General features: G+C 43.7%; 1 protein-coding gene across 4 annotated transcripts in view; it reads right to left on the reverse strand.

Annotated features, from left to right (window-relative positions):
* htr2cl1 (5-hydroxytryptamine (serotonin) receptor 2C, G protein-coupled-like 1) overlaps positions 1–22,957 on the reverse strand; it is a 111,309-nt gene extending 88,352 nt beyond the window's left edge. For 3 of the 4 annotated variants that reach the window (XM_056369461.1, XM_056369460.1, XM_056369458.1), the window contains exon 1: positions 22,209–22,957. The gene's annotated coding sequence lies outside the window, so the exon portion shown is untranslated. The remainder of the gene's footprint in view (positions 1–22,208) is intronic. The other variant, XM_056369459.1, reaches the window with a different exon arrangement.
* Positions 22,958–23,490: the final 533 nt, after the last annotated feature.

The following is a 23,490-nucleotide window of genomic DNA, read 5'->3' on the forward strand; positions in this document are numbered from 1 at the left end:
TAGCGCCTGATTGCTGCCATTCACATCAAAAATTAAACTTTTTCTCTGAGTCATAACTCAGTCAGATCTTAACACAGAGACGTAGAGACATATTATTAGATTCAGTGTGACTTACACTTTCCAATATCATGTTATCTGACGTCCATCATGAATAAATATATATAAATCAGATTAGAAAAAAAAAGGCTTGTAAAGAATCAACCCGTAAGTAATCCAGTGATCCATGTCGGTACATTCATGGCTACACTTCAATCATGAACTGCTAATTCAGCTTACATTTAATGGTGCCAGTGTTACCAAATACAGGCTAAAACATGTCTCAGTTTCTTCCGAGGGGAGGGCCACAATTGCACCATGTTGAAAATTTGCAAACACCTGCCATAACGTCACATTAACTGAGCAGATTTAACTCCTGAACCAGGATCATACCATAAAAACTTCAGCTACGTTACAAAGAAATGTGTCTCTGACTTGGGCGTCACTTCATCTAATCCTGCGTTTGAGGTCGTGAAGTGTACGAGGTCAACACTCTGTGTGGAGAGTGTGATTCAGGTACTTGACACACTCCCAGCAGGTAGTGCTCAAAGGCAGCTTGGTCGAGGTCAGGTCAGGCTTGAAGGCGTTAACAGGCCGGCAGATTGGTTGAGGCAAACAGTCGTAAGAGAATAGGCAACAGGAAGTCAAACGGCTGATTGAGAGTATGTCAGACAACACACAAACTCACACACCATGGTCATAAACAATAGCAGATTGTTTAAAAGCGAATGAATAATGCAGCAAATTAGCTGAAAAATGGGTCATAAGTTTACTATCAGCAGTGCGAACGTCCTGTTCAGTGGACACTTGAGCGAGTGTTTGGAGAAACTTATTGACGAACAGGAGAATAAAATCAGTTTGAAAATTTGTTCTCATCTGCAGTTAAAACAAACTTCAGAAGTAATTCACCTGCAGTGGAAATGTGATTTTCACATCAGCTCCTTTCGAGCCATTAAGCAGTAATTAAAGAAATATTTATTGACTGGCTCATTTCACCAACTTAACAATGCAATAGAAATCTTGCCTCGAGCCGATTATTCCCAGAAGAGAGAGTATTGATGAACACATAAACATACATCCTCCCCCGCGTCTTTAAGTGCATCAGTACTGTATAAAACAAATACTCCTTCCTGCGCTTATCCTGCACTTTTTTGTTTGAGATTGTGCCAACGAGCGAGAGCAAATTAAAAAAAAACAAAACACTGGAGCAAGAAAGTGTCTGAGCTGCTGATTTTCATTTGCTTTAAGTCCAACGCAGTGCGCCTCTGTGACATCTCTGCTGGGGGTGAGCGTCGCTTCCTGTGAAAAGCAGAACATCTTTTCTTAGACTTGTGTACAGAGCTCTGGAACATGTTAATCTTAAGAGAGGTATAAAGGCGTCAAAGGGCACAGAGGCACTGCTGAACTGTTGGGTTATTTTTTTGTTTTTAATACTGTGTAAGGTCAAGCCGAAAAGCCGGAGAACAAGAAGGGTCAGTCAGTAAATGTGCAGAGACTCAGGCATGTGGGGGGCTGTGGGGGAACAACGCTCGTGGTGGGTTTACTGTTTATTTTACGGGGCAAAAAGCAGCTGAATGTGAATCTGTGCGATGACGGAAGGTTTGTTTTTTCAAGCGTGAGGTTCCTTTAGTTCATATTTTGTTGGGGTTTTTCAGTATTAAACGGAGGACTTCACCAAAAACCTAGATTTTGAGTGGTGAATACTCACCACGCGTAGGCTTTAAAGGGCAGCCTGAAATGTCTGAAGCTTTGTTCGTCAAAGATGGCGGCTGCAGAGGTAGCCCACCTTTGAGGCCTACTGATTCTCATAAAACCGAAAGGTGTTTCAGGACCGCAGCTCCACTTTATATTTCTTCACCCTCAACACTTTCGTCTCTCCATCAGTCTCCTTCTCCTCGTCGTGGCAGCGCCTCTCCCCCATCCATCATCGCCTTGCCTCCCCTCCTCGTCATCACTCAATTTATCTCCTCGACCCGTCCATACTTTCACCACTTGAGTCGCTCATTCGCTCCCTTATTCATTCACTCCTCTCTGAATCATAGCTTCATTGTAATTCCCTCCCTACGCTCATTCTTCATTTGCCGTGACCCTCCCCGGTCGCTCGTTCCTCAGCCCTGCCGTCGTTACTCACTTCATTCATAAAGGTTTATGCTGTCGAGTTCCCTCACTCCATCTCTCTCTGTCACAACAAAGTTTGGCTTTTTAATCACAAGCAGAATTGGAGTCACTTAGCCTAGACCAATAAATGTACAGGGTGAAACTGATGATGTGTTCAATGCAAATCAAAAAGGACACTATGGACATTCTGCTTCTTTACATTACATAATTAGTTCCTGCATCCATCTCTCTTCCTGTCATCCTCTGGCCATTGCTTTGCATCAGTCATTTAACTCCCTCCCTTTTCTTTGCCTCTCGCGCCTTTACTTCTCCCTCTCTATGTCTAGTCTTTAATGTCTCATTTCTATTCCCTGCCTTTGTTCTATCCAGTCCTTCTGCCACTCTCTCTTATTCTCCACTAAAGGGTATCACTTGCTTTGTTAACTTTATTTTCATATTTCTATTTTCTTTCCGTTCAAAGCCTCGGTTTGATATTTGTTCAGCTCTGTGTATTCCCACCAACACTGGTTCAAACAGGAGACTTCATAGTTTTGAATAAAATGCTTATTAGGTTTGGTTTGGGCAGATTAACATAGATCTGCTTGTGTAGCTTGTTGCCACACTAGCGCAGACTTTGATCATATGTACATCCCCACTGTGCAACATAAAAGCAGATCTAGGCAGGAAGCCAGAGACCATGATGGCAAAGTGCAACATCAAGACACCAGGCCGACAAGCGTTAACTGGATGCGAGAGCTGTATGTGTGTGGAGCGATGATGCTCCTGTGTGGTCCGCTCAGCAAATGAAGAGCGTTTCCTGACTAAATCAGAGCTGCTAATTTATCTTTAACTAAACATTTTATTCTAGTTAAACCAACAACTCACTTTTCTTGGCAAGAGCTAGATGAGAGGATCAAATACCACTCGCATATACGTCCTTTAAATGTCAGCACAGCACTCCTAACAGCTAATTAACTAGCTTGTTTAATCTGTACTTTATGCTAGGCTAAGCAAACAGATACAAGGATGGTATAAATCCTCTTATTTAACTGTCTGCAAGGAAGTGAACACATCTTTTTCCCAAAATGACAAACTACTCCTTCAAGTTTCCGTCAGCGCAATTTTCTTTATCACTTCAGCCACGATAGCACCACCGCTAATGCTAACAACGCAATCCTGCTTCTCTTTATTATTAGCCTATAAACAAAGCAGAAACGTAAACTGTATCTCAGAGGAGTGTGAAGACAAGCGTTAAAACTTTCATTCACTGGTATGGCTACAATTACAAACTGAGCATTTCGTTGAATCCAGTTTTCGATTCGTGTGGACACAAGCTAACCACATAGCTAGCCAACGATGTCCAGCACCGCAAAGGAAAACTGCTGTGTTGGTGAAAGTCCCAGTGAAATGACAACGCTGGAAGAATAAGAAACAACTGTAAAGAGAATATTATGAATGACTTCAATCTCCAGAACCGCTGCAGAGGTGATAATATCACACAGAATGATAAGTAGCTGCGGCCGCTAGCTATGAAAGAAGCCTGGGAGTCGGTTTTGGATGAGTTTTCAAAGCAAAACAAGATGACATATATGCAGCCAAACTGCCGGTAAATCAATCCATTTCAGATGCTGCTATATGGCACAAAACTTAATCTCACCAATGTACTCTCCGTGGTGATTTGATTACCTTCAATTTAAAGTCCCTTTTTTAAATGAACTGCCGTTTTTGTCCTCTGCAGCGCTCAGGAGTGAGTGCCCTTCACACAAATCACTGACCTCTCCATCATGTATTCGTCTGTCGCCCCACGTCTCATCCAGGGGAGAAAATAAATGTGTTTGTGTTGAAGATCAAATTCTAATAAAGTTATTGGCCTCGACAGCGTGAAGGCGGGTGATGGAGGAACGCTGGGACAAACACAAACAGATAACAGAGCTAATCCTCCAAAACAAGCCAGAGTGCAAAAGTGAAACAAACGAGGGTATGGGCACCAACATGTCAAATTCAGTTTCTATTTTCTTTTAACACTGATACAAACAACACAGGTGGAACACTGTCTAAAATGCCCTTGTACCAAAATGAAAGTTGGAGAGAAACACTGAGGTTAGACAGAGATACAAGGCATGAGTGTATGGGTTGAAAACAAAAAGAGGAGCAGCGATGAGAGACCTCTTTGATGAAAGTGGAATCGTGGAATGAAATACAGAGGACGTCTTTGAAGTGAGGCTGACCCGTCCAAAGCATGTGATGTGAAGTCGTTTATTGCCGCACATGTTCACTTTTATCGTCTTTTTACTGCCTCGATTTGTGACGGTATCAGAGCGCTCCCCTGCTGCAGCAAGTACCTGAACCCACCGGAGATCAAAGGGGAGCGGGCGAGAGGAGAGGAAGGTGAGACGCAGTTTAAGTGATTATGACGAACGCTGCCCTTCACTCATGTCGCTTCAGCAGATATTTGAAGTTGCACTCAGCCCCCTAACCCATAGACCCTATACTGCAGATGTAAAACTTAATAAGGTTAAAATAAAATAAAAGGTTAAAAAATACCTCTTTTAAATGCTCAGTAAATTCCTAAAACAGCTGGGCACTGCAGTTTTTAGGAATCGTGACTCGAACATGAGGAAACGTTGCATTTGTTTGGAACTATTTTCAGCAGCGGAATAAACAAAGGTTGCCATCTTCCATGTGAAGAAATAAGGGACAGCTTAACAATTATGATACGTGTGTCCTCGCCACTGGCATCGGATGAAAACCTCTGTATGTGTGTGTGTGTGTGTGTGTGTGTGTGTGTGTGTGTGTGTGTGAGACGGGGAGAAAGAAAGACTGTGTTGGTTGCACGACGGAGGTCACGCGGCGCACTCGATTCTCCTGTGACCAGGTATGCAGCGACATATTGTGTGCGTTTCGGTTTCCTCGAGTGAGAGAGCAGAGCAAACACGTTCCTCAATCTCTCAGATTAGAGCGAGAGAGTGGATTCGACCGTCCTTATCAACGGCAGAGCGGAGCAAATGGGAGTAAGTGTTTCTCACCTAGACAGATGGAAAAACACACAATCAATCATAGCACAGGAGGAAAGGTGTGGGTATCTCGCTGCTTCGCTACACCACTTGTTTTTCTGTTTTACCAAACCACATCCTGCTGTGTGTGAACATAAGTGATTAAAAACTGCTCATCGTTATTTTCTGTTTGGCGCGCAGTCATGAGTTTCCACAAGGTTTTTCTTGGCATTTCTCTCATGTACCCGACCCGGCCTCAGATGATTTGGCCTCTCCGGAGCTTCTCTCAACTGCTGCTTTAATTCCTCACTCCTCAAAGTGATGATTGCCAAATTAGGATGATTGCCAGACATTTTCATAGAAGACGAAAACTTATAATTGATATTCCATGATGAAATTAGCAGGCTAATTGTGATTAAACTCTACCTTCAGTAATTTCAGGCATGTGGGGAACACGGGGGGAGAAACCTGTGGCTCACTGTAAATAGTTTCACATCCTCCTTTATTTTAACTAATTCTTCACACAGCATGTGTTTGGAAACTAGTAGTTGAATAAATGGAGTAACTAACTTCTTAGTGTGCGCAACGACTGTCTTGATTTAGTATTAAGGCTCATTTAATTACACCTCTACATGGATCGAGCTGTAATATCAATGTGTGTAATAATCAGTGTGAGTAATAAAGCTGGAAAAACAGAGACCTGCTGGGAAATGTAGGCACATCAACTGGAAGTCAGTCCAGCTTGTCTGTTTTCTCTCTGTGAATTGGAGTGTGTGTACAAATGTTTGCCCTGTGTTCTTGCATGTGTGTGTGTGTGTGTGTGTGTGTGTGTGTGTGTGTGTGTGTGTGTATACATGTATGCACCAGTGGCACCTTCAAAAGGGGCAGTAGGGGGCAGACAGCAGGCATCTGTTCACACAGCCAGCCTGCTGACACAAACACACACACACATATATATATACACACATATACACACACACACACACACACACACACACACACACACACACACACACACACACACACACACACACACACCAAAACCCCAGTTGAACCCCATGTTCCTGTTTGACAGGGTGAATCTGACAGGCTAAGTCCTTCAATGTGTTTGTGCATGTGAGCGCGTGTGTGTGTGTGTGTGTGGTTTGACATTAGTCTGTCATGGCCAGGGGGGTGCTCCATTGTGTTTGTGTGTGTGTGTGTGTGTGTGTACCTAAATTCTGGAAACGCTCTGTTGAAGCAGATTTTTTAAATAATGTCACAGGAAAAAAAGGTTTCCAGACAGGAAGACAGATGCATCACCAGCCGCACGGTTGTTTGAATAAACAATGTAAATATATATAAAATGATTCAGTCGAATGCAGTTTCGCTGACTGTGAATGAACGGATGAACCTCTCCTATCTGATGACATAAGATTCAGATTTTACAGAGGAAACATCTTTGGTTTTAGTGTCTGCACTGGTCAGCTTTGTAGGTTGTTTCAAGGTAAATGAGATACCTGGTTGTTTTGGTGGGAAACCATTCAACAAGGTGGAGACACAGCCATACTTCTCTGGAGGCAGAAGGGATCCATCTGTCTGTCGAGGTGTAATTAAGCCCACAGGTAGTTTTGAAGGAGACATATGGCCTCCTCTGTGCACTGAGCACCAGTGGGTTCTTCAGTTAATCCGTCATCTCCCGCTGCAGTGTAGCTCAACTGACTCAACTCACCTGAGCCACACAATTCACTTTGAAAGGAAACAGCTAAGAGCTGCAATCAGCGCTGCCTGGACCCAAAACATTTCCTTTTTCAACACTTGAATTATTTTCATCGACTTCAAAACTAAATGACATCCCATAAAAACTCCCTGCAGGCTTTGATGAAGCTGATACTGGGTGCAGTCCCCTTGAAATCAGCCAATAATTAGGGTCTGACTCTGCTGGTGTCGTTATCCAGCATCATACGGCAACACGTGCAACAAACTTATAGTAGCTGACCCGGTCAGACAGATAATTTTGTTAGAAGAAAGATGAGTGCGAGTAAGAATCGGACAAAGAGTAGAGCCATTTCTTATTTCCTCCTCCTCCTGAGCCGTCTGTGCCTGCGGGCGAGCTGAAGTAGACAATCCCACAGTGACGGGAATGAAAAAACTGATTCAGCCAGCTGGCTTTTGACACCTGGTCTCTTATTCCCTCCCTTAGGATTTATAGACCGGCAAGGACAGGACAAGTAAGGGTTTGACAGAAAATAAGTATCGTGGGGATACAGGGAAACGTAACATTAGGCGAATAAGGTATAATAAGTGCAGAGAGGGACGAGGGAGCTCGAGTCGAAGGCGAGGAGTTGGATGAAGCTGAGGAGAGATGTTTAGGGGAAGAATCGATGACAGAGGAAGCAGAGAAAAAAGAAAGGCCGTAATGTGCCAATTTCAAATCAATAAATCTTTATTCTTCTACCTTCTATCACACAACAATATCATCACTATTGAACTGACAAAAGCTTTACTATTGCCGCTGCTAAACACCCCGGGGCCGTTTCATCTTAGCAAGTAAATTCCCATCAGGAGCTGCGACGGTTGAGCACACAGACGAGCCGTCACTGTGCACTGGCTGCCACGATGAACTGAGAGCACTGCTTATGGTCAAAGTCAAAGTCCACTAAAAGAAAAACACATCACAATCCTGCCAGAACAGACGATGGCGAGTTACTCCTCCGCCCTGCGTGTTTTTATTAAACACGGTTTTCTGCCTCCATCAGTTCAAGTCCAAGTGGACGCTGTGTTCCAGACGTGATGAGATTCCCTCCAGGCTTTCCTGATATATCACGTTCACAAGAATGAGACATGAGACGTTAGGTCAGCGTGACCTTGACCTTTAACCTTTAAGCCACCAAATTCTGATTAGTTCTTCCTTGAGTCAAAGTGAATGTTTGTTGTTTGAAGGGAATTACTGAGATAATTCAAATATGTCTCTGAAATGTGGCGCACAAATAATGAATTATAAAAATGAACATGAAGAAATCAAATTAATTTCCGTAAAGTACATAATTAATTCCGCCGCTGCTTCCGTTTATTCTTTTCTTAATAAAAGTCTGTTTGTTAGAGCGGGCTGGTCGTGAGAGTCTGACTGACTCGCTGTTACTCTGAGAAGACCTTGGCTGACGTTCAGTTTCATCTGTCCATCTCAATTCTCTTTTTATTTTCCTGTTATCTGTGTGATTTATTTTCCTCGGCATTTCTCTCACAACTCATTTGCTTTTCATTCTCCATCTGTTGTTTTCCCTCTCTTTCATTGATTGCCCTTGTGTCTGTCGGTAATTCCAAAATACTAAATAACGTGACACTTCGATTCACGGTTGGGAAACAAATGGCGAAATACTTCTTTTTCTGTGCAATTTGTTTCTTCATTTCAGTCTTTTCTAACAAGAGAGAGGAGAAGCTGAAAAGCACTTTAGCACATTCATTACAATGAGATTTGTTTAATGAGCATTAAAATAATTAGTTACTTCATCTAATAAACCTGCACACACCCAAGGACAGGATCGAACTAAAAGATGTACAGAACAAAACAACAAACATAATCAATACGCAATCTCTTATCGGCGGCTGATCAACAATCCCAGACTTCTACCGATAATTAATCAAGTGAAATTGCATCAAAAGACAAATACAAATCTTTGCCCAGGTCAGGCAGCTGCGAGAGGATGCCCCTTTTTGTCTTCATGCGTCACAAACCGAAAGACTTAAACTTGTGCAGCAGATCGCCAAAGATCTGAAGCGGGAGTCGAAATCTTCCTAAGCTCTTCCAGAGTCTGTCTGAGCGTTTGCTTCGGTCTGGCTGGAGGCCAGATGTAGAGGGGATTTGACTGATGGGAATATTAGCCGGCTCTGCTTTGCTACGCCCACTCGGCCATTTCTGGGAAAATAAATAAATAAATTCATAGGATTTCAAGGTGTTTCTTCGATGTTTAAGACAAGACAGAGTGTAGATAGCATCGGATGCTGTAAGTAAAACCACTTCATCCAGCATTCTAGCTGAAACAAATGTGATGCTACGTGCTAATCTGGGGCTTTTTAGCCTTTCTTAAAACTTTTCCAGGCACGGTTGCTTGGACACAAATGCCCTTATCAAAGTAACAACAGTGGATTAAAGGGGAAATCCACTCTAGAGCGCAGCCACATCTTGCTTTTAATGTGTAGATGATGATGTGTTGGAACTAATATCAGCTTTTATTGAGCGATTTAAAATCCTGAGATCAACATCAACAGGTTTTTGGAGAAGACACAGACTTCAATTTATGATTGCCAGATGCTACTTTCACATCTGGACCAATTCTGGCGCGCACACAGACACGTTTTTCTGGCCAATAACGGAGGATAACAGCTGGAATCTGCCCAGATGTGGATGTATAAGGGCCGGACTCGGGCCGAGGACTCAGGCAGAAGTGTCATTTTATTATCTGGGCGGAGTCAGACGGGGATGTGTGAGGAAAAGCTCACCACAGACCACAGCACGAGTTCTTTTAGCGTAGAGCGAAAGATCCGCTTCTCTGGCTGAAATCCACATCACACACCTAGAAAATGAAATTGTATTTAGAGCCCCAGAGTTTTAGAGCAATGACCCACAATGCACCTGGACTCTTTAACCTCTCAGCAGCACATGATAACTTAATTCCTGTTCTCTAACACCTCCTTTCTTCATTGTAGACAGGCACACGGCTTCTTGGCTGTGACGAGGAAATCAACGTAAACCCCTAATTACACTGTTGCCTCCGCCAATAAATCCGTAAATGAGAACGTGTGTGTGAGTGACATCATCAAAGGTTAAGTACCCGTGATTAATGGACTCATCTAAGATGGCTTAATGGAGTTTTTATATCACGGTTTGATGTTGCCGGAGGGAATGTTACACGCCGTCTGGTTGGCACTTTCCCTGGGAATTGAACCTTTCTAACCCTGCAAGGCTTAATGCCACTCTCTGCACCTCGAGCCATGAACACGCTTAATGAGCGTGTGTGTGTGTGTCAGAAAGAAACAGGTTGGGAGAGTTTTGCAGATAATAAAAGTGACAAGCGAGAGAGTATTTTAGCAGGTGAACTGCACCTGGCAGCGAAACATACAGGAGTAAAAGTGTGGACGTGTGCGTCAAACCGTCAAACAGCAGTGGAACAGACGAATCAACCAAAGCACATCACCTTCAAAAAGAAGACCACACACAGACGATGGCAGAGTGAGAGTGAGTGTGAGTGAGAGTGAGAGTGTGTGTGAGTGAGAGTGTGTGTCTGAGTGAGTGTGTGTGTGTGTGTGTGTGTGTGTGTGTGTGTGTGTGTGTGTGTGTGTGTGTGTGTGTGTGTGTGTGTGTGTGGACTGTTCCTTGAGAGTTCAGGAGAGAGAGGAGAGGTGAGTGGAATACAGAGCAAGAGAAGAAGTAAAGGAAAAAAGCCAGAGGCGGTGGATGAAGGATGGAAAGGATGAGAAAGAAAACTGGGCACGGAGAAGATGAAAGCAAAGAATAAAGAAAGGAAAGAGATGAATGAATAAAGGGGGAAAGAAAAAGAGTGAAGACTGAGTAAACAAATAAATAAGGCGAGATTAAATGCAGGAAGAGAAAGATGAATGAATGAGTGGAGGATGAAAGGAAAAGGGAAGCTGAAGCACAGCAGAAGTATCCTTTTCATTAAAGGGAGGAAAGAGCGAAGAAAGCAGTTGGAAAGAAAGTGAAGAGAGAGAAGAAAAGCAGAAAGAAAGAAAACGGGAGGAGGCGGAGGATGGAAGGAAAGAAGGGCAGGGCAGTCGAGGCGGGAGGAGAACTCGGTACAGAGAATAAAACAGCCACAAAAGAGGACACAGATGGAAAGACAGGAACTCAGGAGGAGAGAGAGGAAGAAAATTGAAAGCAAGGAAAACAAGGAGGGAAGGAAAGAAAGAAATGAGGCAGGTGTGCACAAGAAGGGAGAGAAGCAAAGGCACGGAAGGAGATACTACAGAACAGAAGAAGCTGATAGATACAAATATGAAAGGAGGGAATAAAAGGAAGGTAAAGAGATAAATGAATGAGTAGAAAGTTGGAATCGAAGACGGAAGAGAAACATGGAAGAATACGAGAAAAGGAAGGAGGCGGGAGGATGCACAGAAGGATCGTGGGAGATAAATGAAGAGGAAAGACGCGAGATGAGTGGGAGTGGAAGAAATGGAAGGGTAGATGAGAGAAAGAGGGAAGAAGAAGACAACAAGGAGGGAAAAGAGATGAGGCAGGCGTGCACAAGGATGGTGAAAAAGAGAGAAAAAGAGGAGATGAATGAACGCGTGGGGAATGGGAGGAAACCAATAAAGGATGGAAATGAGGAAGGGATTACAGGAGAGCGGACTGAGGAATTATGGAGGGAGGAAGTTAGAGCAAGAGACATATATACAGCAGAGAAGAAGAAACACTGGCCTGTGAAGGTTACAAGGTAATAACATTAAAGTTTGATTGAATTTATGCAATGAGCTGACAGCCTGTGTGTTTGCCCGCTCATCTATATTTCAAACTCCTCCCTGATGTCATTTTGTCAAGTGATGACAAATGACATCAGGGGATTGTGGGAAGCCTTGACGTCGCTTAAGCATGGCACGCACGCATGTACACACACACTGACGTGCGAAGCTTGGCAAGGCGCAAAAAGGTGTGTGTGTGTGTGCACAGGTGCATGGACTCCTCTGTCATGGCTGCCTTGTAAAATGACATTCTTGTAACTTCAGGTGTGCGTTTGTGTGTGTGTGCGTGTGTCTGTGTGTAAATACAGACAGGTGTGATGTAATGACACACACACACACCGTGTGATTTTACAGCTGCGCTCAAAGGGGCGAAACCTCAAAGCAGAGATGAATGAGGGTCTGAGGGGAATGAGGATGCAGAGCGGTTGTTTGCGGATGCTGCTTGTCGCGATCACCGTTCTGTACAGATAAACACGGACCCGCCTGGGTATTACACAGCCTGCAGACGCAGACGCCGCCGGCCCGTCGTGGCTTTCTGCATCACAGGTCTCGTACAGTACACATCAGATAACGACCTGCTACGTGTCTGCTGCTCTGCCTGAGTCTGACACACCTGATTTGCATGAAGCCTGTTCTCAGACATTCATTTTCATACCTGGTGACACAAACTGTCCTGACAGCAGTAATGCAGGATTTCCAATTATTTCCTTCAGCTAAAAAGGGGCAGCGAAGGCGAGATTTTAGTGGCTCCTCCAAATTCACTTCATCCAATTGTAGTTTTTCTAGTTTAAAGTTTAAAAAAAAAAGGACTTGTCTTCTGATATCGGAGGTTGTGGACGATCTTTTCACAGTTTTGTTATTATACTAAATAAATAAATAAACTGCAGCGGGTCGTTCTTACGTTACCTGAAGGCCACCGTAGTTTCTCCTACATGTGTATTCGGTTGCTAGATGCTACTAAATCCTTCCCAGTGGTCCTTTAAGATTTGATTAGTTGTTACTATTCAAATGTGTTTCTTGCGTTTACACAAAAAGACTTTCAATAAACTCCCTCTGTTAGTGCCCATTCTCTTCAAACACACAGCGAACACCGTGTTACTGGTGGATTTATAAGTTCTAGTTTGTGAACTTTTTACATACAGGACTGTAGTTCCTCTGTTTACACCTCAGCCCATCTGAGTGATTTGCTTGTTTCAGCTGTGTGTGTGTGTGTGTGTGTGTGTGTGTGTGTGTGTGTGTGTTTTGATGACCTGGAAAAGAATTCGATTTGGAATCCACCGTTACACAAGGATGTTGGGGAATGTGTTGCGCATCTCTTTGTGTGACTTTGGGGTGTGACACAAAGTTTGCACACATGCTAAATAATCATCAGCGACACTCCCAATCCTCGCTATGCCCCACTTGTGTTTTAGCTATTTATAGCTGAAGCTCTAATCTAAACACACACACACACACACACACACACACACACACACACACACACTTGGTCATGAGTGGCCATGCTGTCATCTGATTTCCCGGCCTCCTTGACTTTCACCTGACATGAACATGAGGCATGCATATGGCACCACCCACCCCCCCACTTCTCACCTCCTTCTCATGTCTATCTCACTCTCTCACCTGTCCCTCTTTAATCCACACGCTCTCTCATCCCCCTGCTCTGTCTGTCTTCTTCACTCTCTCCCTTCCCTCTGTGTCTGTCTCCGGGGACAGTCCCACAGCGGAGGACTGAAAAAGGAGATCAAACAAGAAGGAAATTGTAAAATAAGTGCAGTCAGAGAGGTGCATATGAATGAGAAAAGATGCTGATAGGCAGAGCGCACGGCGAGGGAAATCTACAAGGAGCCCTGCGGGATGTAATTCACACCTTACCTCGCACTTACATATGATTTCAAAGGACGCTCCAGGGAGCTGCAGCAACGCGATGTGATGGGAGAATATCACCTCAGATTTCATATTAGAAAACATCCTGCCGGGGATGTCGGATGGCTTATTCATTTATTTTTATTTTTATAACAATGGAACAGTGAAGAAAACTGACGTAAACAGTCGTGTTAGCTATTCTCATGACATTAGAAAACATTTCTCTGGTTTGCAAATTAAAAACAGAAAAACTGCATCATTGAAAATGTTATTGCAATAAGACACTTTGGGAACAAATAAGACATTAAAAATGGAATATATTGATCTTTTGTGCCAGTAAGTGTTCAGTATATTGAAGTATATTGTTCCTGTAAAGCTGGAATACATTTCTGTAGATCCTGCAGTACAATATACACTTATAGTGACTCCTGATTATGTTTCGACTCAGGGAGAGATTATGATCTGGTTTCATACAGATAAAGTTCACGGTAGCATCAAACACACATGTTCATTTACATTTAACCAAAACTACTATCTTTCCTTTTAGTCAAATGTGCGCTTTGTGCGCTCGCCATCCTCCCTGTGACTCTGACGCCGTTTAAAGAGGACCGATTATGGCCATTTTAGGTGTTAATCATTTCATTCTTGGTGTCGACCAAAAAACATTTACATGCTTTAATGTTCTGAAAAGACTTTAGTTTTCTCCTTCAAGCTTGCAGCTGGGCAGCACCAAGAGAAGTGTTGACGTCAATAGGACCAGGAAGTAACGTCTGGACCCCCAACGAGGCGTTTCATACACAGGAGAAAATTGTGTTTTTCCCCTGACAGAGTTCCTCCCTTTGATCCTTGTGACTCTGGAGACTATTTACATGCACAAAAACCTATATAACAGACTATAAGTCAGGAATAACTCTTTAATAAAAGTGGCGTCTCATTCATTCAAAAACAAACATTGTCTCTGATCATAATCCAGCCAGAGACTCTGCTGCCACCTCAGAGCCAATAGGAAAACAGTGTAGTCATATGTGACTGTAATGTCCAGTAGACAGGGAGGACCGTCACCTTTGACTCTGTCCACCTTTATGTTGTATTCACTGATCTGTTATACCTGAGCTGCAGAGCTCAGGCTACCTCTGGAATTCAAATGAGCTGATCGTGTTTGCTCAGTCATTCTGGGTAATTGAGTTTAACACCGACTCAGAACAGTGAGGCTAAAGCTTCAAGTCCTGTTTGTATTTTAAGTTCAGCCTTGATTCATATTTCTCCAGAAGTATAAATGATGAAGCTGATTAATAAGAATTGATACCAACCACAACCACGAGTTACAGCACCGAATAATGGCCACAAGTGTTTTTGCAGAACATTATGATGTCACACTGAAGATGACCTTTGACCTTATGGATGGAAAATGTTAAGACTTAATTTTATCCTTAAGACATTTGAGTTAAATTGTGTCATAATTAGTTTATGAATTTGTGAGTTACGGTTGAAAACCTCAACCTTTGACCTTTTTCCCACCAAAATCGAATCAGTTCATCCTCGAGTCCAAGTGAACGTTTGCGTTTAAATATTTTTATTTATTCAAATGAGTTTTTATTGTTTATTAAATGTTATTTTAATGTCATCATAAAGTTCTATTCAATGTATTTCCATGCCTCTGTAAAGCTCTTTGAATCGCCTTGTGTCTGAATGCTGTTGTATAAACAATTTCCCTCAAGGCATTACTGAGATATCGTGTTCACAAAGCCATTATGACCTTGAACTTTGACCTTTTCCCGACAAAATCTAATCATGTCATCTCTGAGTCCAGCTGAACCTTTGTGCCAAATTTAAAGAAACTCCCTCAAAGTGTTACTGAGGTACCGACACACGGACAACCCGATAACGTAATGACTCCGGCCGTGTCTGTCGCCATGAAAAGCATGTGCAGCTTTACAGCTTTATTACAGCTTTTCAATAGTGTATTTAAGAGCATTTCATCTGAAAGCTGATGTCTGAATTTTCAACAATGGTGGTACTGAGCAAGCTAATCCCTTCTTCATGGCCTGTTTTCATTTCTATGACTGCTTCATGGCCCAGAATGCAATTTTTTGGGACCAAATGCATCTCAACATGTGTCCAAATGCTGCTTTTCTTCTTCTTCTTCTTCTTTTTTTTTTTTTGGAGTGGGGAGGGCTGGTTTTCCAGTTCAACATCTTATCTGACTGTTCGGTTGATTTTATTGGCCAGCTGAAGCCGTAACTTGGACTTGAAAGTGATAGGAAAATAAATGAGCTGCCTTGATCCACCGCAATCCAAGTAAAACCCTACGCTTAGACGATCAGAAAGCAGAACATGGGAAATTTCCTGAAAAGGCTCCAAATCTTTATTTTCCCCCCCATCATTTTGGGAGTTTCTGTCATAACACAGCTTTTTTTTTTTTCCAGGAATCCTGCTTTACAGTAAGTGACCCGTCTGTCTTTATCTTTAATTTATTCCATCTATTTTTAACACTATAAATAATAAATACGTGTTATATAGAAGTTGTTAATGCTGAGGATGGACGTGCTTCTTTATATATGCATGTGTATGATAAAGGATCATCTAGTGGCTTTTAATTCAGCAAATTGATAACACATCCATACATAATCTCTCCACTTGTTCCCTATTGGCTGTTTCATGCTGCTGGACTGAATATTAACCAATGAAAGGAGGGCTGGGGTATTAACATCTATACGTAGAGATTATATAAACTGTGGTTATGTTAGATTATAACTGCCCCTGTTGACCTTGTACTATTCATTTTCAGATTGAGAGACAGCTGTACATCATCTGATCTACACCACAAAGGTCAACACACACACACACACACACACACACACACACACACACACACACACACACACCAACTGCTCATTCTTTTGTTTTTCTCTCCATATTCTCAATAAAAAACCCTAACCCTTATTCTCTTCATTTTCTGTTTACCTTCAATCTCTCCTTTCTTTTTTTTTTCCTTCTCTCCACTCTGTTGTTTCAAACTCTCTAATCAAACCGCTGCATATTTACTGTTCTCTCACTCAGATAAACTTTTCTTTATTTTTTTTTTTTTAGATCTGAAATCTGTGAAGCCATTCAAGGTCTCTGCGATAAAAGCAACTGTATTGTGCCTGGCTCTGCATTCCTGCAGCTAAAGGTCTCTGCAGCTCTGAGAAAAGCCTTTTATTTGTAGCGTTTGCAAATATTCAGCTACAACTACTCAGAATTATTAAAAGTGAACTGTGGTGACGCAAAAAGTGTGAACAAGTCTGATAATACTTAGTAGGACAGGGGTGATTTGGGATAAAAGAAATGTTTGAAGCAGGAGGATCAAGGCAAGAGAATGATTCAATTACTTTAGTCGGGTTTTGACGCCTGCTTGCTTCGTTTATGCTCTACTGCCTGAGAAATTTCACTTTTTCCATCTACAAAAAGCTTCAGAAAATTGTTTGGTGATATTTTGGTGGAGAAACTTTTGCTGTTTTTGCAATATAAACTAATCTAAATCATTAGTATGCGGTCAAAAACAAGAAAATTGGGCTTCTATCATCCCATTATAAAGGGATTAGGAATCTGTCAAGTCTTTGGAGAGACAGAGAGAAAAAAGAATGACAGCCCCCCCAAGCGAGCCAGAAAAACTCCTAATAAAACATTTAACAGAATAAAAATGGTCTTGGGAAAGATCACAAAAGTGGAAAACCCCTTCCAGGACACAAAAAGGTGCCAGGTTGGCTGTAAGACAGAGAAGAAAATCAATGATAAGATCAGAGAGTAAGACATTATCGCATTCTTCGGAGAATCCCTCCAACAGCCCAGAAAATAAACACGATACTTCCTCCCACTTGTATATTAGTACAAGAGGTTTCCCTTTTCATTTCTCTATGATGACTGAGCTTTTACTCCGGGCTTTGTGAACATGCACGTGGACGTTAATGTCTTCGTGGTCACAGAAGACGTTCTTCCGAATAGTGCGGGATAATTTAATCTCAGCACCAGCCAATCAGAAGAGAGGGGGCTCTGAGCCTCTGTTTTGGGCAGGGCGGGGCTTTTGCTGTGTGCTTTGTTGTGACATCACAATGTTACAGGAAGTCCTGACGGGTGGTTTTAAGGCTCAGTTTCTGAATACAGGCTGTGAGCATTTTTCTGTGGACTGAGGCTTTGACTCTTTGACAGTATCAATATTGAACCTAGACCTGCTTTATAATCAGAAAAGGCAGCGAAATCTCTCTTTATACAATATGGGACCTTTAATTATTATACTACTTTTCTATATTTCCATTTACCATCCATTTATTCCGCCCATCCCGAACCATCCTAGACATTAAACCAGATGAAGCCCGTCCCAGTCCTAAATCCCCATCTGGATCCTGGAAACCTTCCACCAACTTGAAGTTTAATAGCTCCATACAGCAGGATGGCCAGTTTAGCACTCCTGCTTTTTTAGTTCAGTCAGCCCATCCTCACTTGACAAGTAATGCATTTCATTACAAAGCTCTGCAGTTTCCATTTCCGCAAAAAGGGTAAAAAAGAACATCATTCCCTAATGCTCGCTGATCAATATTTAAAGACCACAGACGACTACAGCTCATAAAGTGCTGCTTTTATGCACAGCTAAGAGCGACTGGATAGTTTCGCTCTTGAATTTAATTAAAAGTCAGCATTTAGTAAAAGTAGGGGCCTCACTTTTCAAGAGGTTGATATCTCTGTTTGAAACACAACTCTCACAGCAATTCTGCCTTTTTTTTTTTTTTGGTTCATGCAATACAGTTTCTTCTGCTGACTCCCTAAAGATGTTTTGAATAAATCAAGATCTTCTAAATATCAGAGGGGAAGTTTTCTGTTACCACATTACCTCAGAAACACCCGGGGGAACATAATAAGTTACTTTGATTCATGCTGAGGAACTTTAATGATGGAACCTGCTTTGGCTTTCTTCATTTAAGATCCCAGTTGGACTTTTTGAGTCAGTCTCAGCTGGGAAAGCCCAATTTGCACACACACACACACACACACACACACACACACACACAAAACCATTACAGGAAAGATGTAATCAGACCCAAGAAGCCTCTGTATTTATCGCTGCTGTCCATTTGGAGGCAGATTGTGTTGTAGCAGCAGCAGACTCACAACTGATGAGAGTTGTCTCCCACCGACCTCACCACTGCAGGTTAAAGCTGCGATCCGCGATCAGTGAGTTGTTGCCCCTGACAGGCTTGCAGGTCTACAGAGAGGGGCGGGGGCGGGGGCGGGGAGGGGGGTGGGTGGGTGGGTGGGTGGTCTGTGGAGGCAGCAGTTATTGTTGTTGCTTCACACGACTGATTTTCACTTTAATCTTGTGAGTCTCGACCAAGAGAGACTGAGGCAGTTCAGCCAAATAAAATCCTCTTCTGCTGAATGACTGAACCAAGCGCTGCGATGATCGTAGTTAAGCACACACACACACACACACACACTCATGCCTCTAGGATGCATTACTGGGGGGGTGGGGGGGAGTGAAGAGCGAATGCTGAATGAATCTGATTCATACGGGAGCGACACAAGAATGCTCTCACGCAATCAAAGAATCATGTTGGCAAGATTTATTCAGACTGAAGAGATTTTTGACAGGGATGAAAAGAAAAGCAGGTGATGCTCGTCACGTCTTACTCTTCCATCTGGAGAAAGGGTTTCAGTACTCATTCACAGTCAACATGTTCTTTATCTCACTAAAACGAGGCTCAACCTGGCGAGTTCTTCTGGTGACCCACCCAAGCCCAATGTAGATCAATCAATCATCTGTCCAAGGACAACAAGGTCCAGTCCTCCTGTATGTGTGTAAGGTGTGTTGTTTTAACCGCTCTTCTAAATAGCGACAAAGAAAAAGACCCCTGCGATCCCAAAGAGGACTCAACATGGTGAACAGTATAAGTGCTGACTTTAGGTCACTTGAATGTGTTCATGGCTATACACACAAAAAGCAAAGAGAGTAGCTGTGTGAGGAATGAAGAAAGAGCTTGAGAGAGAAGGTCAAACAGTATTTCTACATCGCTGTGCGCCTGGACTCGCTCTGCATCAAGTGGTTTCTGAACCTTATAACAACTGTGGGACGAAGACCATCCAGCGTTAGAGAGGTATATGCACGGAGGGGTTTCAGAACAGTTGTCAATGATCCAACAAGCACTTTGAAGTACATGCCGTCACCTTCACTAGCCACCTTGCCCTTGAATCTCAGACCGCTCTTTAAAGAAAAATGTCCTCACAGGGTCTGAAAGTCGAGCTGGTCCTCACAAAGATACAAGTCCAAGAGTACACACACCGCCTGCAGACAGAAATGCATATTCTTACGCAGACACACACACAAAAAAAAAAAGATTACTGAATGCAAGCACACAATCACATCCCATTTCATTCCCTGTAATACTGGGTCCCCCTTTTGAAATCCATTTTCCTCCTGGTTTCTGGCGCTCTGATCTCATGCTCTGCAGTTATTGTTCTTCCCTGTGCTGCTGCTCAGAGCCAGTCTTTTCTTTTATAGATTGTTTTTTTCATTGAAGGGGAAAAGAAAACACAGTTAATGGCGATATATATATATAAAGCCTTCTCTGCTGATCCACTCTGTTTAATTCTGCAAATCAAATAAGAGGTGGGACTGAAGGATGTGGCATTTTCAAAAGGGGGCATCCTGAGGTGAGGCGGAGTATGTGACTGTGTATGAGACGTGGGAGCGTGTTCATGTGTACATGTCTGACCATCTGCGTGTCTGCGAGTGTCCTGTCTGAGGCTGGCGTTTGTTTAAAGTCCCTCAGGCCCTGAGACCTTTCCATTTGCTCTGGAAAACAAAACTGCCGTTATAAATCAACCTGCATCTCCAGCCATTATCTATTCGGTGGTCACGTCTCTCCACGCGAGCGCTCTGGCTGCATGAGCATGAGAAACAGGCGGATACAATTAATTCACATTTCCACGCCTGTGCGCGTGGTCGTAACAGAAAAAGTGTGATGAATGAAATATGCTAAGCAGAACCCCCCGCCCACCCCCCCACCCCCCCATCACCACCTCCGTCAGTGTCATGGCGACAATTTCAATCACTGAGCATCAGAGCATGTTTCTCAGCAGAATGGGTCTTTGATGACGAGCTGGAAACAAACCTTCAGCCTCAGCGGCGTGACGGCCGTGTGACAGCAGCACGACAGCAGCACAATGAAGCAAAGAAGTGGAGGATACAGGCAGAGCTCCATCCCTCTCTCAATATCTCTTTCCATTTTCATGCCGATGAAGCGCACAGAGATGGAGAAAGGAAGAGCAAAGACAAAGAGAGAGTGAGTGAGGGGAAAGCAGGTAATGATAAATGGCACAGTCTGAGTATCATCACGCATCCAAATGAGGCTTCAGCACTTGTTTTCTCTATAATAGCACAACATCTAGAATCTGCCCTGAGTAAAGTCAAATATATCACTTTCTACTGGGTTTTGTATTTCCTGGTTTCACACTAATTGTTCTGCCTCAATGCCTCCAAGCTTGACACATACTTTGACATCCCCCTCAGTGGGGCCAACCGGGCTTGGCTGCTAAAAATATTTCAAGGCGCAGCCAGGCGATTTGGATAAACGCCTCCACCTGAATGCTGCGCATGGATTGGCACTTGTGGCTCCATCTCTGGGGTTTTAACTCAAGGAATCAACGTTTGTGTCTGGCAGATTACTTTGTTGCAAGGCGGAGGAGAAAGGAGGGGGAAAAAAAAAAAAAAATCAGGTCCAAAAATGTCCCAAGAGCTCTAATCCTCCCTGGAGACAGGTGGATTAGTGGGATGTTCATTGACTAGACACGAGCACACACACACAGGCGCACGCACGCGCGCACACACACACACACACACACACACACACACACACACACACACAGGCGCTCGGCTAGATGATTGAATTCCCAGTTTGGTGCAGGTATTTGCTGTTGAATCCCCCCCCCCACCCCCACACACACAATCGAGACGCAGAAAGCCTTCAGCAGAGCAGAGCAAGGGATGGACACGCGAGCAGCCACACCCTCTCTGAATGAAGCCCAGCAGCACGCAGTCACAGACCTGAACACACCCTCCCAACAACATTCAGCGTGTCAACAAGTCGCGTGGTCTTTAATCTGGCTTTTAATTCTCAAACCAAAGCCGCACATCTGGATGATGAGACAATGATTTAATTGCTTTGATTAAAAATCGCTCCTGATTGTGGAGTGATTTCCCTTCACGATGCTTTTCAACACATGGGCATCATTTTCATCAAAAAAAAAGAACATTTTAAAACTCTGAAGTGGCCTGAATGACTTGGTGTGGGCGTTTTTGAGGCGCAATAGACGGTGCGATGCGTAAAAACGCAGCTGGTTCAATCTCCACAACAACTCAGCTGCTTCATCCACCTGTAAATGTCACGATTCAGACAAGTTCACACAGTTACACACATTGTGCATGTTTCCTCACTCATCTGTCTTCTTGACGATATCGCACACCTCAGTGCCGGTCCTGCTCCTTATTCCAAATGTACCCGACTCTCTAACGGACTCAAAGTTCAATCTGATCCACACGTGTTCCACATTTCATTTCTACATTTACTGTATCTATAACAGAGACCAACTTCCACCTCACATTTCTCCGCACAGAGCTCCCAAGAACGGCGCTGACCTCCGGCCGCGCGGAACCGTCCGTGTCAAAGATACAAGGGCGCACGGACAGTTTCACGTTTCTCAGCTGAACGCGGACAAAACATGTTCACTCACCCGTGAAGACATCCGACTGTTCCACCTGCGTCCTCCTGCAGCTTGTCATGTCCCTCTACATCCTCCTCGTCGTCTTCCAGCGCTGGCTACAGTATGTCCATGTCCTCTCTTCGGCTGAGGAATGACTCTCCGCTTCTGTTTTTTTTTATCTTTATGCTTGAACGGAGCCAACGGGGTGTAGCGCAGGTGTGCGTTCAGTCCGCTTCCGCTCAGGATATCTATCAGTTTGTCCCGGGCGCAGCAGCAGAGCTCCAAGGCGGACGCACCGGACACGTTCTGCGGTCCATTCTGGTCCGGGGCGCACCAGAGACGCGTCCTGCACCAACACAGGAGATATAAATGACACAGACAATGAACCCTCCTCCAAGTCCCGAGCAAATGAAGAACAGCTGGTTAATTTATTTACGTATGTTGTTGAAAGATCCGTCTCCTTCAGGGAAAGTTTGAACACCGAAGAGCAGAGCGCGGAGGGGATGAGAGGGAAGCTGCGATAAAAGACTCCTGACTGACGGGAGCTGGGAGGAGGAGGAGGAGGAGGAGGGAGGGAGGGACAGAGGGAGAGATAGAGGGAGGGAGAAAGACTGCAGACTCCGACTCGCTTCACCGACCACGAGTTGACTCCGCGGTCCCCACACAACGTGAGGCCTCAACTCGGTGAGAATTCAAACGAGCTCTTGCAAATTTGACGTTGCAAAGCTCCGCAGCGGCGTGTCAATGCAAAACCAACTGCGCAGGGGGCCGAGGGAGAGACTCAGGATTCTTCTTGTTATATATTTCTATTTTTATTTATGCCACTGAGACATGGTGTCACCTGCTGATCAGAGTTGCAGCAGGAGCTTCGGTGGTGACGGTCAAAGCGACTCTCTATTGCACAAAAGCACCGGAAACATTTCATTCATGAGGTTTTATTTTTTGTCCTTTAAATTTGTTTTTGTTCTTTTTTGTCTCAAAGATGCTTGAACCACAGAGAGCCAACAATCTGCAGGTTTCCACTCCATTACCAACACATTTAACTTAACTGCCCAGTTCTCCTCCTCTCTGATTGTGATGAGAACCATGGCACAGGAACCTCCCGCCACACAATGCATTTCCAACACCATTCATAAAGCCTCAACCTAACCCTGCAGGCCGAGCAGGCAACTGGTTGCACTGGTGAAATGGATGAATCCAAAGCTTGTTGTTCCTCTGTTGGTGAAATCTGCCTGATCAGGCCTCATTCCAAGGACAGTTTGAGCATCACAGACTGTGTGTGACTGGCACATGCAGCGTATAATTTAATGTG

The sequence above is a fragment of the Seriola aureovittata genome, chromosome 23 (genome assembly GCF_021018895.1).
Source record: "Seriola aureovittata isolate HTS-2021-v1 ecotype China chromosome 23, ASM2101889v1, whole genome shotgun sequence".
Lineage (NCBI taxonomy): Eukaryota > Metazoa > Chordata > Actinopteri > Carangiformes > Carangidae > Seriola > Seriola aureovittata.